Source organism: Xenopus laevis, chromosome 1L (assembly GCF_017654675.1).
Source record: "Xenopus laevis strain J_2021 chromosome 1L, Xenopus_laevis_v10.1, whole genome shotgun sequence".
NCBI lineage: Eukaryota > Metazoa > Chordata > Amphibia > Anura > Pipidae > Xenopus > Xenopus laevis.
In genome coordinates this window covers 180,081,151-180,097,472 of record NC_054371.1, presented here as the reverse complement: position 1 = coordinate 180,097,472, position 16,322 = coordinate 180,081,151, and the positions used below count along the sequence as shown (strand labels likewise).

Genomic DNA, 16,322 nt, shown 5'->3' with positions numbered 1-16,322 from the left:
AATACTCTGTCCTAAATGAGGTTCAGAAAAATCTAAATCTATTAAATGGTTAAAAAATTCCTACATGGCAATTAAGCGTGTGCAATCCATCACCAACTCACTGTACTGTAAAATACTGACTCTGACATCTCCTTTTATGTTTTAATAGTATCATTGGCCGCACATTCAGCTGCTTTAGCCTGTTTATCTGTGCAAGCAAAATGTGTTTAATTTTGGATTTGTGGTTGTTTGTAAGGCTTGATGTGACTGTATTGCAATGACTTAACTCCAACGTGATGATTGACATACACTGCATGGAATTACAATGCTCTTCTTGACAGATAGCCAAAGCCACCTTTTCACTAGAACTGGGAGCAGGCTGTAGGCGGATAAAGAAAATTACTCACACATTTTCCAATCAATGTAGTCATATTACAGAAAATAGAGTTCAGACACCAACCCCTGTTTAAGAAATTACATACTTCAGAACTGGGAAACAACCACCACGAGGATTCTGTAGGAAGAAAAATTGGCTTCACACATATTTTAAAGGCAAAATACCAAATCCCTTGCTCAGCACTTCAGTTGTCTTATACAGCTTACAGATGTTGCACAAATAATTGCAAACCATTAAGCTAGATCCTCTGCAAGTGGAGAGCAATAAGGTTATAAGGAGAAAGCCAGCTCAGGTTACCATGGTTGAGAAGGAGAATCCTGCTGTAATTAGAACAACGTACAGGAAAGTTTCAAGCTATTCATTTGGGGGCAATGGTGTAACTATATGAAAGGTAGAGGCTGAAGGAAATGTCGCATTGTGATATGCCGTAAGAAACAAGCACAGGTATAAAATCTGAACAGGCACATTAATATATTCCTTAGACTAGTGGTTGTCACATTATTTCAAGTCAAACCACTCTTGAAGGTCCAGACTTTGGACATACCCCCCACTGAAAGTCCAACTTTGGTCATTGGCCCCCAATTGCTTGATATGTAGATATTGGTATCAGTCATAGTTTCATCAATCTCTAGGATTCCCCAAATCTCAACTGAACTGACCATCAAGCTGGACTTTCAGGAGTATATATTTAGGAAAGCATATTAGCCCCTCACCTTAATCTGTGGCTGAACCCTACTTCATTCACCTTGGGGAGGAGCAAGTGCCACAGGTTGGGGAAAACACCTGCAAAGATTCCTCAACACCTACAAAGATAGGAAGTTGATCCCTTGAAGAATAAATACTATATTGTAAATATGTTCCAGATTTTATATCCTCTTGTTGTTTTTTTGTAGATTTGAAAGCAGCAGCATAAACATCGACGTGTCTCTGTAGCCTCCAAGGACACGAAAGAGCGCAGTGATGTCATCACTGAGGTGTTTTATATTAGCGCTGTCTGAGCCTGGTTCTCTGGGCCAGGAAAATAATGATGTTTTCTGGAGCCAGATGAAAATGGTAACATTTGATTGTAAATGATTTGCTCTGGTGGCCTTAGCAGCAAATGGGTCTTTGTGTACAATAACTCAAACTACATCTGTAGATGTGTAATCATTAGTACAATAAACTTGTTATTACCAACCTTGCACCATTCCACTTATATTTATACATATAGGTATATAAATTAATTGTCATAGTCAAAATACACACATGCTGAAATATTCACACATGAAGGTTTCATTTAAAATAACTTAAATGGAATTTCATTGTGTTCTGATTTCAGGGGATATTGGAATAAAATGTTTTGTTCCATCAGTAAATTGACTGATCCTCCAGCAATATAATAAACATTGTGCAGCCTCCAGTAACCACTGCAACAAAATCCACTAACCAACATGTCTTGCAGCTAAAATAAGTATGCAATGTTCCCTGTTAAAATTCGGTCACATGATGTCTGTGGTCCCAGACCTGCCCAAGAGTTCTTAGACCTCATTCTTCATTTGATGATCTAGTTGGCATTTCTTAGAAATGAGAGAATTTATAAACGCAGGTTAGTCATGACTTTTCCTGTACCTAGAAGAACACTGAGCAAACAAATTATATTTCAGTGATGAGCATATAAGTTCTGTCAATACTGTTCTGTACAGTGCCCCCGTTTATGTTTCATTTACAGTCAGATCAATATTGTCTCATGCTGCATCTTTGGGAGTTCTCAGGAGAATACTTATACTTGAGTTTAAAGGACCTTTGGGTTACTCTGCTTAATATTTAGAAAAGTCTTGGTGCCTGCATGTATAAGGGAGGTTTGTATGTTTTGGGACTGTGTCCTTCCTTTATTTAGTAAGCATACACTTCACTTTTGATGACTCAAAGGCAGGAGATGGAGTTATTTCTGCAGACTAACCTGCCATATAAAGGTGGCCATCCAAAAAAATCCAATGAATACAGGACATGAGAAAATGCAGGTCAATCATAAAATGTATATGTTAGAATACAGTGCCATAATACTCTGCTGTCCATCTTTTCTCATTTAGAAAATCCATGCTTTTAGTAGCCAGATGATGAAATCTAGCTTGAAAAAGTCTAAGAACTCTTGGGCAGAACTGGGACCATTTGCAGAACCCTGATGCAGAACTTTTAATTATAAGCAAAAAGAAGAAATGAATTGAAACATAATTATATGGAAAGGTTCTTCGATTAGTTTCAAATCAGCATGCTTCCTACCGCATGATAGCGCTGGTTTTACTTCCAATGAGGATTAATTATATCTTGGTTAGGATCAAGTACAAGGTATTGTTTTATTATTAAAGGGAGAAAAGACATTGTTTTTTAAAAAAAAATCTGGATTATTTGGGTAAAATGTAGTTTATGGGAGATGGCCTTTCTGTAATTCAGAACTTTCTGGATAATGGATTTCCGGGTAACTGATCTCAAACCTGTATATAATTGCTGATCATTTATGGTATTGGAGATTGGGAATTTGGCATTTTCTTTAAATCGACCAGTAGCTATAACTTTGGTATATTATATTAGTTTGCAAAAAATTTGTTATATCTCCACTCAGCCATATTTTATAAAGTGATAGATATGGGACCAAGGGAAATACGAATGTAAGGCTGTGAGTAGAAAATATAGCAGAGCTAATGTATAGGGTTACAGTTCTACACCTTAGACCAGGGCTCCCCAACTTTTTATACCCATGAGTCACATTTAAAAGTAAAAAGAGTATGGGAGCAACAAAAGCATGAAAAAAGTTCATGGGTGGTGCCAAATAAGGGCTGTGGTTGGCTATTGGTAGCCCCTATGTGGACTGGCAGCATATAGGAGGCAGTACACCTGCTTTTTATGCAACCAAAACTTGCCTCTAACCACCAATTATGAAAAAATAAGCACCTGCTTTAAGACCACTGGGAGCAACATTCAAGAAATTTGGGAGCAACATGAGCCACTGGTTGGGGATCACTTCCTTAGAGTCTTAGACAATATGTTCCATATTTGGTTGTTTGGCATAAGTAGGTTGAGCTGCATTCATTGATCTCAGAATGATCATTTACCTTCACAAATACAATCTTAATCTGAATGGATCAGGGGTCAGGCTAATGGAGTCAGGATTTACCATAGTTTTTGGTGTGAGCCTGATGTTTAGTCCTGACACTTGGGGGGGTCACTCCAAATCTGCTCGGGCTTTCTTACGCTTATATATTATTAAATTTTGCAGAAAATTTGCTTTGTGGGAAAAAATCTAATCTTCACGATTTTTTTGGATTTTTCACCCGAAAACTCGGGTATTTTGTATGCTTTTTTGCCAAAAAACTCTGATAACTTTGGCGTATTGCACAAAACCCAGTGCACATCAAAAAATCATTGGGGCTTCTCTGCTCTGGCAATAGTCCAGCCCTGTCACCAATGCAGAACATGGATTCAGAGGGTGACATGCAGATATGGATGGAGACAAAGGCAAAGTAGGGAGGTGGGTTTTAGAGTAAGTGCACCTCAAAGCAGACATTCTTTGCAGTCAGCCAGATAGTTCCAGACAGAGGTACTCCATATAAAGTCACTGGACTCTTCTTTGCACTCTTGGCCATGTCTTTCAATAACAGATACAGGGACTGAATTAGGAAAGCTGTGGCCCCACAATGAGGAAGTCCCATCTAATATGGAGCAAAATGGCATGTATCAGCAATGACCAATCTGCAAAGCTTCAGCTGTTTCTGATCTACAGCTATAACTCCCTGCATCCTGTGTATGTATTGCAGTGGAACAGAGGCTGGAAGCCTGCAGGCTGATCATCACCAATTTATATTATCTATATCCTTATGTCCCCAAAATGCTGGGATCCCGTGGCTAATACCATCTATTCATTATCCTTACATACTACTGAATCCAGCATTTAAAGAGTTATACATATAGAAGTTAAATTCTGAAATGTATAGTGCTTTTAAGCCTTCATTTATTCTTTAACATAATCTTCATAATATTAAAGAATGCACCTTTATGATTTACATTAAATATGTGTTCATATATTGGTCTGTGGATGGAAATATCAGCCAAAAAGATTTTATATATTACAGAAAATAAATTACTCACTTTTTTCTAAATAGTGACCGTGACCCAACATGTTTAAATAATTTGCTGAAAATATCCCAGAGTTTACGCAATAGGTAAGTGAGTGCAAATTATGCTGCGGAATTACTCTTTGCTCACAGAACGCATGCTACAAATACTGAAGACTCAACATGTCAATGTTAATACCATGTGATTATTGGAAGAATTCTATTATTAAATGTGGAACCACGTGGTTTAAAACATGGTAAGCAGGTGGCAATTTGTAGAATAAATTGGAACATTACTCTGACACAAAGACATATTGATATTAGTTGTATTCGTGCTAAAGGGAACCTAAACCCAAAAATAAATTACTATAAACATATTCAGAGTGGTCCTCTGTGCACTTTGGTGATTTTCGATATTAGCATAGTTGTTTATTCTGCTAGACAAATGTAAAATCAGTTGGGAAGCAATACATGATAACAAGGTCTTGGAAGTGCCAAATAAAGTATATGATTGGCTATTTAGTAGTCCCTACAGGAGGCTCTGTTTGGCAGTACACCTGGTTTTTATGCAACCAAAGCTTGTCTCCAAACCTGGAATTCAAAAATAAGCACCTGCTTTACGGCCACTGAGAGCAACATCCAAAGTGTTGGTGAGCAACATGTTTCTCACAAGCCACTGGTTTGGAATCACTAGCCTAGAATGGCAACTCTATCTATCTATGCATCGTCTATGCACTTCCTGGATTCATTTAACCCATGGGTTGCTGACATTCAATCAAGCTAACAGCCTGGAATAAGCAGTCTAAAATGCTAATATCAAAGAAACTGCTAAAAATAGAAAATCAATAGTGATGAGCAAATTTTCTGGCCAGCCATGGATTTGCAGTGAAATTATGCATTTCACCATCTGCAAATTTTTTCGCCGTGACAAAAATGTCGCAGAGACAAACTCACATCAACTTTAATACACTTGGAGCAAGAAAATGTTCACGCATGTAAGAAATTGTCGAGCATAAAACATTTTTTGACACCTATTGAGCTTACTTTGTTTCGCATTTTTTTGACATTTCGCTCATCACTAGTGATGGGTGAATAAATTCAGCAGGAATGTAATGCGAATTTCTGCGTTTGCCACCTGCAAATTAGAACAACGTACAGGAAAGTTTCAAGCTTTTCATTTGGGGGCAATGGTGTAATTGTATGAAAGGTAGAGGCTGAAGGAAATGTCACATTGTGATATGCTGTAGGAAACAAGCACAGGTATAAAATCTGAACAGGCACATTAATATAGTCCTTAGACTAGTGGTTGTCAAAGTCTTTCAAGTCAAGTCTTGAATGTCCAGACTTTGGAAATACCAGCTTCACTGAAAGTCCAACTTTGGTCATTGGCCCCTAATTGCCTGATATGTAGATATTGGTATCAGTCATAGTTTCATCAATCTCAAGGAATCCCCAAATCTCAACTGAACTGACCATCAAGCTGGACTTTCAGGAGTATATATTTAGGAAAGCATATAGCCCCTCACCTTAATCTGTGGCTGAACCCTACTTCATTCACCTTGGGGAGGAGCAAGTGCCACAGGTTGGGGAAAACACCTGCAAAGATTCCTCAACACCTACAAAGATAAGAAGTTGATCCCTTGAAGAATAAATACTATATTGTATATATGTTCCAGATTTTATATCCTCTTGTTGTTTTTTTGTAGATTTGAAAGCAGCAGCATAAACATCGACGTGTCTCTGTAGCCTCCAAGGACACGAAAGAGCGCAGTTTCACCATCTGCAAATTTTTTCGCCGTGACAAAAATGTCGCAGAGACAAACTCACATCAACTTTAATACACTTGGAGCAAGAAAATGTTCACGCATGTAAGAAATTGTCGAGCATAAAACATTTTTTGACACCTATTGAGCTTACTTTGTTTCGCATTTTTTTGACATTTCGCTCATCACTAGTGATGGGTGAATAAATTCAGCAGGAATGTAATGCGAATTTCTGCGTTTGCCACCTGCAAATGTTTTTGCAAAACTGTATCGAAAATTTGCCGTCAAAAAATGCACCATTACAAAAAAATGTTGCGTGTCAAAATTGTTGCTCGCATAAAAATTGGTGTGCATCAAAATTATTTTGACGCCCATTGACTTTTTTTTCCGAATTTTTGCAGATTCTCCATCACTACTCATCACTAAAAATCTATGTAAATTGCAAAAGTGTTCAGAAGCATGCTGGGCAATTCATTGTTTGGGTATTGAACCCCTTTAATAGTTTAAGTTGAGATAATATTTCTGTAATTTCAAATCTGGAAATTGAAAATATGGTAAGATTTTGCCAGGTTAGGAATCTGTACCAAAACGTGGTGGTGCTTAATGTGATGGATTTATAACAATGAAGTTAACACTGTGTTTGAGGACGAGGGGGGAATGATTTGGGTTCATTGAGTTTGGGATCTGGAAATTATGGCAGGTATATTACTGCAGTCATTCAGGCTATAATATGAAATAATTATTACATTATAACATGTACAAAACATTTTCTTTTACTTACAATGCTGTTAGTAACTACTTCCACTCAACCTACACCCCAGCCTTCATGGTCCAATGATTGGCCAAGGCCCCCTTAGCTCCTTAGTTGCAATTACAAGGAAAACATTGCTGTTTCAGTTCCAAGAACATCTGGGACAGGTTCTCATCCTAACTGGCCTTCAAGATGGGCTTCCATGAGCATCTAAGAAAGTAAATTGACGTTTTCCCCCAAACTGGGCTATAGGCTGCCCCCTTATCCTCAGCTTTCGCTCCCCCCCCCCTCAGTAGCTGCTACAAGAGAAGCATATACAGTAAATCATGAATTTACACTAAATTTTTCTTCTAATGCCATTGTAAATCTGCTGTAATACCTGTTGTAAATCTATGATTTCAAGACAGAATTTTAGGCACTAGTTATTTACAGTTTACAGTTATTTATATTAAGAAGCACATTTTCTTAAAATTAGAAAATAAACAAAAAATTAAAAAAATCCCTGTCAGTAGTTATTACTTTTTGCCCACTGTTAATTTGATTGATGGCCATTTTCCTCTTTATGTACATCAATTTTGGAGATCGAAAAAAATTGGATATTGGATACAAATGGATACATATATGGATAAATGGATAACACGAATGGATATTTATGTTTTCTTTATACCTGAGTTCAAATTTGTCTTCATTTGTTGAAGTTATTACTTCGTACTGGACCGCAGCTTTTATTATAACATGAAAAATCCCTGAAATGTTGGACATTTAAATAATAACTGAAAAAACATATGGAGGTGAGTCCCAAAAGCATTTTGATTGGATGGCTTTCCCTATGGTTCATTGGACAGTTGGAATGTCACAGGAGGGATACTTGCTTGTTTCGTCCTGTAGAAATAAAAAGTATCTGGTTATTAATATTCAAAATTAATAAATCAAAATTCTAAATTAATTTCCCAGTGTTGGTTTTCCAATGTATAATGAGTGATATCTAAATGTAAAAGAAAAGAATCACCAGTGACTTAATCTGTGCCTACTGACAGCTAGTACTTACTACACACTTTTTATTATTCAATTTATAGCCATTTGGAAGCTAGACGTCTTGTTCTGTAAACCACAGGAGACAGGCAATCAAGGTTCCAACACAAACAGAATATTAATTAAGTCTTTCAGGTTTCACTGTATGTGCCACTTATATCTATACAGGTGCATAAATCCTACAGCACACGACTGGAAACTATCCAGAACAGGACACGTATTTCAAAGGAAGGACACGTCTACTGCCAAAGCTCTTCTTATTTGACTTGGTCAATAACTCTTAGCCTTTACTGAGAATGTTTGGCTTCAATATTTTCAAACGGTAGTCTTGGGAATTGAAAATAATAGCTTACAGTTCAATACAAGGTTAAACTGAACTCACCTTTTATAGTTATGTATTCAGCTCCTGCCAACTGACTGCAGCAGGCAAACAAACAAACAGAAAATGGTGTCTATCGTGTAACGCACTCAAGGACGGTAAAAACATTTGCTTAGAAGGAGTGGAATATTCGGAACAGTATCCATCATTTAAAGGGCAACTGTACTAAATTTTTCTTTTTGTTCCCTTTGAATTTGTCAAATGGAAATGTTAGGTGGTTAATGTCTCTGACTGGTGGACCACAACATCTTTTACCATCTGCAATAACTGCCTAATGTTTTATAATCCATTAACAAAAAACCAGAATGACCTAGAAGACCAGAAGGAATAGTCTAATTTTATTAACGAAGAGAAGAGTTAATTCTTAAAATATTAAAATACCCAGACTCTCCAGACACTCAAGGAGTATTTATCTAAATTTTTAAAAGAAGAAAGAAGAAAGAAACCTTGTCTGTGATTGTATATACTTCTCCAAACCTTTTATGCTCGATACACACTTTCCTTAGTTATGTTTATCACAATTAAATTGCTACTTGGTTCCTGTCTATCCAGTTGTTATTTGATTGCTTAACAAGTAGCTCTTTTCAGAAGGAATAGTCTGACATCACTGAGACACGAACAGCCAAATGTAAGCTGGCCAAAGATAGGAAGATCTAATTGTTGGTCAGGTCACCAAATTGGGTCTTTGCTTATATTGTTCACCCAGTTTGTGATCAAGTTTGGGCTGAAACGGTGATTTGACCCTTGGAAAAACAGCTGGATCATACTATGGGCGTATGCATACCCATTGAGAAGGGACTGATGCCGTCCTCACCAGATGGGATCCCCTGCCAGATATTTGTATGGCAGGCCATTAAGCTTAATTGGCCAACAAGCTTCCGACTCTCCATTGTAAGGGCATTGCCTGTACATGCCTTGAAAATATGACAATATCCAGGCCCTTTGCTTGCAAACTGCAGATAACAAAGAGAAAGGGCACTGATCTCCAGCATGTACAATAATTATGGGTGAAATAGAAAGTCTAACTATATTTATTGTCACGAAATTCATGAAAATCTCTTGCAAAATAGTAAGATAAAAAAGTGTGTTAGAAATTCTTTATGTTCACCAAAGTTGTACATGTGTATTGATGATTTATTTAAGTGTTTCACCTGCAATAATTGTACTCTTCAGCCATTATTGATATTAAGTGCTCAGCTGCATCCAACATCTCCATCCACTTACCTACTGCGGTTTTTCTCATGTAGGGCGATCAATACAATTAGGATCAAAAGAGTCAGGAATCCAAACACACTGCCAAGCACAATGCCAAGGGTATTATCTATAATGAAGCATAGATGATATTTTTTAAGGAAAATAGCAAGAATCACTTAAACACATGTTCCATAGAGAGTTATGGTACTCAGCCCAGCTTGGGTCTGATGTTTCAGTCCTAGGCTACAGGTTGCTGATGTCCATGGTTAAGCATGTATCAGACAAACCAGGTAGACAAATCAGATAACATTATTGGCCCGCATGGGAAATAAGTATGTAGTTAGCAGAAACCCTGTTTGCTCAATATCTACTAACATAAAGGAAACAATCAGATGTTTGCTTTGAAAAGTAAAGACTAGCTGCTGATTAGCAGGTATGGGTTATATATAGTACGTGTTTATCTTTTGAAAGGATAAATAGAAGTGTATCATTTGTATCCAACTTCTTGTGTCAGTGAAGGAGAAGAGGTTTACATTTTAATCTCATTCTCCTACCAGCAAATTCCGAAATCTTTGAAACGTAGTCATTCAATAGGACAAGAACCAGCTACTTGACAATGAGAATATGCTTGGCTAGATAATTGCAAGTGAACTGGGTCACTCAGCATGCCCATATCTGATGTAGCTTGCCCTAGGGGGAAGCAAAGCTACATAAACATGTGAAGGTGCAGAGTTCATGAGTTAAGGGCTGGTTAAGAGGTAGAGGTGTTCCCATTATGTCAGTCCTGAGTGATAAATTACACAGGCAAGTACTGCAATATTTCTGTCACCTTGTGTGCAAAGTTGGCCATAATCAGTGATGCATACAAATAGTTTAACCTTTCCCCACTGACAATCTTTATATACTCCATTAATTCTCTAGTGGCACTGGTGTGATTACAGGTAGAGGGACCCCAAATCATTAGCTCAAGCCCATTTAAAAGCCTATAAAAGCAACTAAAGTGCCTCTGGACACTTGAACATTTCATATTATTTTGCAACATGGGGGAATTCTATCTCAATCTACCTCCATTGAATGTGTGTTTTGCAAGAAAGGAAACCAGACAGAACATCCTGATTCTCTCAAACAAGGATGAGCCTTTTAATGTGTCCACTCATAACTTAATAAAAGCCAAAGCAAGTGATCAGCAGCTGGACTTACCCCTTCTGGATACATACAATTCTTAAAGACATTGTTGAATAGAATATTTTATATGCGGGAATTTAAGGAAATCTGAACCTTCACACTCAACAAACAAAGAAAAAGAATGGTAAGCTACTCAAGGGGGCTGATTTACTTAACAGTACAAAGTGCAAACAAAGTCTGCAAAAAAAAAAAAGGGCCGGAGATGGTGTCTGTTGTAGTGATGATAATAACCTCTGGGAGGGCACTGTGGCAGAGCAGGTATAGTAGGGAGAGATGCTGTCTATAGTAGCAGTGATGATAATAGCTTCTGTGAAGGCACTGTGGGATAGCAGGTATAGTAGGGAGAGATGGTGCCTATAATCGCAGTGGGATAATAGTCTCTGGGAAGGGAGTGTGACTGTGGGATAGCAGGTATAGTAGGGAGAGATGGTGCCTATAATCGCAGTGGGATAATAGTCTCTGGGAAGGGAGTGTGACTGTGGGATAGCAGGTATAGTAAGGAGAGATGGTGCCTATAGTAACAGTGGGATAATAGTCTCTGGGAAGGGACTGTGGCTGTGGGATAGCAGGTATAGTAGGGGGAGATGGTGCCTATAGTAACAGTGGGATAATAGTCTCTGGGAAGGGACTGTGGCTGTGGGATAGCAGGTATAGTAGGGAGAGATGGTGCCTATAGTAACAGTGGGATAATAGTCTCTGGGAAGGGACTGTGGCTGTGGGATAGCAGGTATAGTAGGAAGAGATGGTGTCTATAGTAGCAGTGGGGATAATAGTCTCTGGGAAGGGACTGTGGTATAACAGGTAGGTATATTTTATTTAAGTTAAAGCAGATATTCTGGTTCCCACTTTTGTCAATTGTAGTCAGTCACAGAAGGCAATCTCATCGAACATCGGCTTTTATATTATAGACAAGCCGAGGGGGGGGTTATACTACTCTTTCATAATCTGCAATTCATTTCAACTTGCTAACAGCAATAGGGAGTAGGGATGCACCGAATCCAGGATTCAGCCTTTTTCCAGCAGGATTCGGATTTGGCTGAATATGAATAATACGAAAAACATGAATAATAACAGCAGAGAATGCACCAGATATAAATACATAAAGTACAAATGTGTATAAGCATGCTGTTATACTTATTATTCATGTTCATATATTATTTTTTATGATATATTCATTGTATAATTCTACTAAATATTTTGCACAGTTTTGTTACATTTTTTCTACATTTTTTTGTGATATTTAGTTTACTAGAGATATAAGAGACATCTTCTCTATAAGGATTGTTTTGTTTTCCTTTATTTTCTCATGTGTTTTTTGATTGGTTGTTTTTTGTATAAATGCTCATATCCTGCGGCTGACATCAGAGCCCATGACTAAGTGCCCTAAGTGGGTGCGAAACGCGTAGGGTGGATGGAGATGCAATTATACATTTTTTATATACATTTTTTTAACCGATTTTCTCTGGTCCTGTGGATCCGTTTGAGTGCCGGTCGGCCCTGTTTCTTCTTCCTAACCTTTGCTGTACCTCTCCCTAAAGCTGGGGGTCTCACTATTTGGTGAGTCATTCACAATTTATTCTGGAGCACCGTGTTTCTCTTACTCTATTGTATTGAGAATTATGTGAGCCCATATACAGTTATGTCTTTACAAATATTGCAGTTGGCAGCAACATAAGGCAAAAAAATAAAACAACTGTTCTAAGATACAACAAATCATATCTTAATAATAGTTTTTTTTTAAAAAAATATACTGCATAGGTATGTCCACCTGAGGCTAAAAATCACAGATGTGAAAAAACCAAACATTTAGGTCAGCGCATACTTTGAAATACAGAGGATAATAGGAGTAATTTGCATGCATGCAGTAGGCTGTGTAAAATGATAATTACTGTTATTGTGCACGGTTGGCATCCCTTTAGTGGAATGAGCATGGCTTTATGTGTCTGTTTCTTTATACATTATAACTCTGCTGCTTGGAATGTAAACTATTGTACACTTGATTCAGCAAGAGGAAAGCTCAGAGTTCTAACAGACATGCCAATCCACTTCTCTTATAATTAGAAGCATATAATAAGTAATCATCAACAGAGAAGCTCCATGGAAACTTTCCTTAAGTTAAATAAAACTTCACAAAAAAGAAATAAAATGACAAATAGCCTTCCAGCAGTTTGTGGTTGGCATTTTTTTTTAAAGGATAAAGGAAAAATGTTTTTTTAATTCTTAAATGGGCAATTGAAGTCCTTATTCTTTTATGCGATGAAATGACAAAATTCCCATAAATTACATTGAAAGCATGGATATTTCATGGCAAATAAACCTGTCAGGGGCTTTCCAGTTGGGAATAACACATGTTTACTTCTGATCTACTCTCAAGGAAATCTGGTTTGGGGGGGAGTTGGGGTCACTTTGTTCCTTATGGCTCAACACAGTAGTAGAGTCCTTTAAATGTGTCATTCATTTCGGGGACATTTAGTTGCCTGGTGACTTATCGCCTCTTCTTTGGAGCTTGCCTCACATGGTAAGTTCGGTTGACTTCGGAAAACGAAATACCGCGAGCGCCATGCTGCAGGTGTTTTTTCATTGTAGCAGACGGAAGACACGGGGGAAGCAGTTTGGGGAGAAGAGGCGATTAGTCAACGGGCGACTAAATCTCCCCGAATCTCACAGTGCTCATTTATTAACACTGGGCAAATATGCCCATGGGCAGTTACCCATAGCAACCAATCAGTGATTGGTTTTTTAAAGCCAGCTGCAAGTAGAACAATGAATGCAACAATCTGATTGGTTGCCATGGGTTATTGCCCAAGGGCAAATTTGCCCAGCGGGTGGGATGGACACACTAAGTGCAAGGATATACCTTGGCGCAAAGACCTTTAACATGGCAATTCAATGCAGCTATTTTTGCGAGATCTTGTTTTTATTTTCTTATATAAGGAAAAATGAGAATTTCACTTACTTTCTTTTCCTAAATTCCATTTCTTGTAGTCCTTACATGTCAGTACAGACAGGCAGTATTGACCCTACCAGACAAGAAGGTAGGACCTATACCATAGCCAATCTGTCATAGTCTAGATTTATACTTATTCGTAACACCACATAATCCACATTTGGAACTATTAGATCTTTATGAGAAACTGCTCTCTGAGTTCATTGATTTCATTTATAACGGATATATTTATAGACATTTTCACCGAGTGTACCTTTCTTTAATTAACTTGGTTATTGCTTTTTATAAAATTGACTATACTTCCTTTTTATGGAACGACTGTGAATTTTATGTGTTTTATAAGTTAACCAAGAATATTAAAGAGTTGTGAAGAATATTTTTGAATTAAAATGGGAAGAAGCTAAAACTTAAAACTATTTTGAGTTGCTTGTTTGTTATTTAGGTCAGGTTAGGTGTGTAACAGGGCATGATTGGGTCCCTACAAAGGTCTCTTCATTTGAAGCACTTTAGCTTATGAGAATACTATTGCAGAATAACTAGCTGGCAGTACAGCTATGGGATCTATTATACTGAATAGCTGGGACCTGCAATTCGGAGCTTTTTGAATAACTGGTTTAAAGATAAGAGAGCCTATACCTAAAATAAATGATATATAAACATTTTGTCAAGTTGAAGAGGCAGCTGAGGAAACCATGTAAGGAAGATAGAAAATATAAAGTGTGCAGTTATGATGATTATTATAAATTTATAAACTGAAACATATTTCTCAGTGTTGTACAATAAATGGGTGTATACACTGAACACATAGATTACAAACTAATAACCAATACAAGATGCTTACAATCTAAAAGGAGAAGGAGTATACAATACACATGAGCAATAAACATTTTTGTTGAAAATGCTTTGCTTTTCCAACTTATGCAGCAGTTTTGCAAATATAAGCTGAGTATTTACAATTCCTTTCATTTCTTATTCTTACCCAGTAGGTTATTTCTTTATAACCATAAGAGAGGACAGCAGAAGGAAAAAATATGTATTATATATATATATATATATATATATATATATATATATATATATATATATATATATATATATATATATATATATATGTGTATATATATATATATGAGAACATAGGCGGATTTTCATTAAGGCTTGGGGAGACTAAGCCTCCCCAAACCTTTTTGCCTAAAAAAATTAAAAAAAATTAAAATCCTCTAACTGACCAATGTGTCTATATGAGCTTCTCTGGGGGGATGGGCAAGGTCTGACTTTTTTCAATTGCTTTCATTCTTTTACTTTTTAACTTTTTCCCAAAATTAAAGTTTAATGTTCGTGTCTCTGGGGTTTCAGTCTGGCAGCTCATTGATCCAGGAGCATTCAGAACGGTTACAATTTGCTACATTTAGTTGATACAATTAGTTAAAATATTTCTTAGCGTTAATATCCTGCATTTATTTTATTGTGTAAAAAAACTCTGAGCAGCATATGGAGACTATTAGCAACTATTAGTGATGGGCGAATTTGCGCCGTTTCGCCGGAAAATTCGCGAAACGGTGAAAAATTCACGAAACGTCCGTTTTTTCGAAAAAAAATTTTTTTTTTGGCGCCGGCGAATTTTTGCCGCGAATTTTCGCGGGCGTTTTGCGAATTTATGCGCTGGCGGCGAATCGCGCAAATTCGCGCCTGGCGAATAAATTCGCCCATCACTAGCAACTATCAATTCAATTCAACTTCCTCTGGATCAGCTAACAGATCAGATCGGCTACTTTCACTTAGACACAAATTTTGTGTTGATGGTTCAATGCAAGTTTTTTCTCAACCTCATCTACTATTATATTGTGTTACTTTGAAACTGCAGTAAAAAGGCACCTGTTTTTTGCAAGGGGACCTAAATATATCTGCATTATGTACTTTCTATGTATAAGATCTCCCATAAATAACAGTTAATATATCCAGTGGCGTAACTAGTTGTAACTGTGCCACAGCAAATTAATTTTAGGGGCCCCCGACATATCCAGAGATTCCCCTATTTTACCAATAAATGTTGCTGAAATCGCTCATTATTTGGGCCTTATGGGGTCCCCTATACCTTCTGGGCCCCCTGCAGCCTTAGGGTCTGCTTCTTCAATAGTTATGCCCCTGATATATCCCTTGTGTTTTTGTGAAAGTGTACCAATTCACATGCTTTAAAGTTAAACAACCCAATCATTATCCCTGATTTCCAGTAATGTGAATGAACTGGATTTTTTCTATAATTTTGACAATGAAAGAGTGCTATGCATATTATTTTCAAAATAGTCTGGGCTTTGTCCATGTCAAGTGAAAATAACTTTGTACTTAACCATGCAGCATCTGTATGGGACAGATTTCAGATTGTAGTGCATTTTTAGACAAACATCCTCCCTATGTGCTCAGACAGGTGAATTACAACTTTTCTCAATGTGTATAATATGAGACTGAATCAGCTGTTTCTCCGCCAGTGGAAAATCACAGGTGAAGAAACCATTGACGTAACATTAGACTCAGCCTATCCAAACAAAAAAATCACCCTCCGCTATGTATCTGAATTTGTACTGTAAACATGCATGCAACATTTCGAGG

The 16,322-nt window shown here is 37.3% G+C and overlaps 1 long non-coding RNA gene across 1 annotated transcript; it reads right to left on the bottom strand.

The window, feature by feature from the left end:
- Nucleotides 1-5,409: 5,409 nt before the first annotated feature.
- On the bottom strand, nucleotides 5,410-6,602 carry LOC121395168. The gene is made up of 2 exons (XR_005962312.1): nucleotides 6,473-6,602; nucleotides 5,410-5,599 (listed from the first exon to the last, which is right to left on the bottom strand). It is a non-coding gene; the product is annotated as an uncharacterized LOC121395168 (long non-coding RNA).
- Between the last annotated feature and the right edge of the window lie 9,720 nt (nucleotides 6,603-16,322).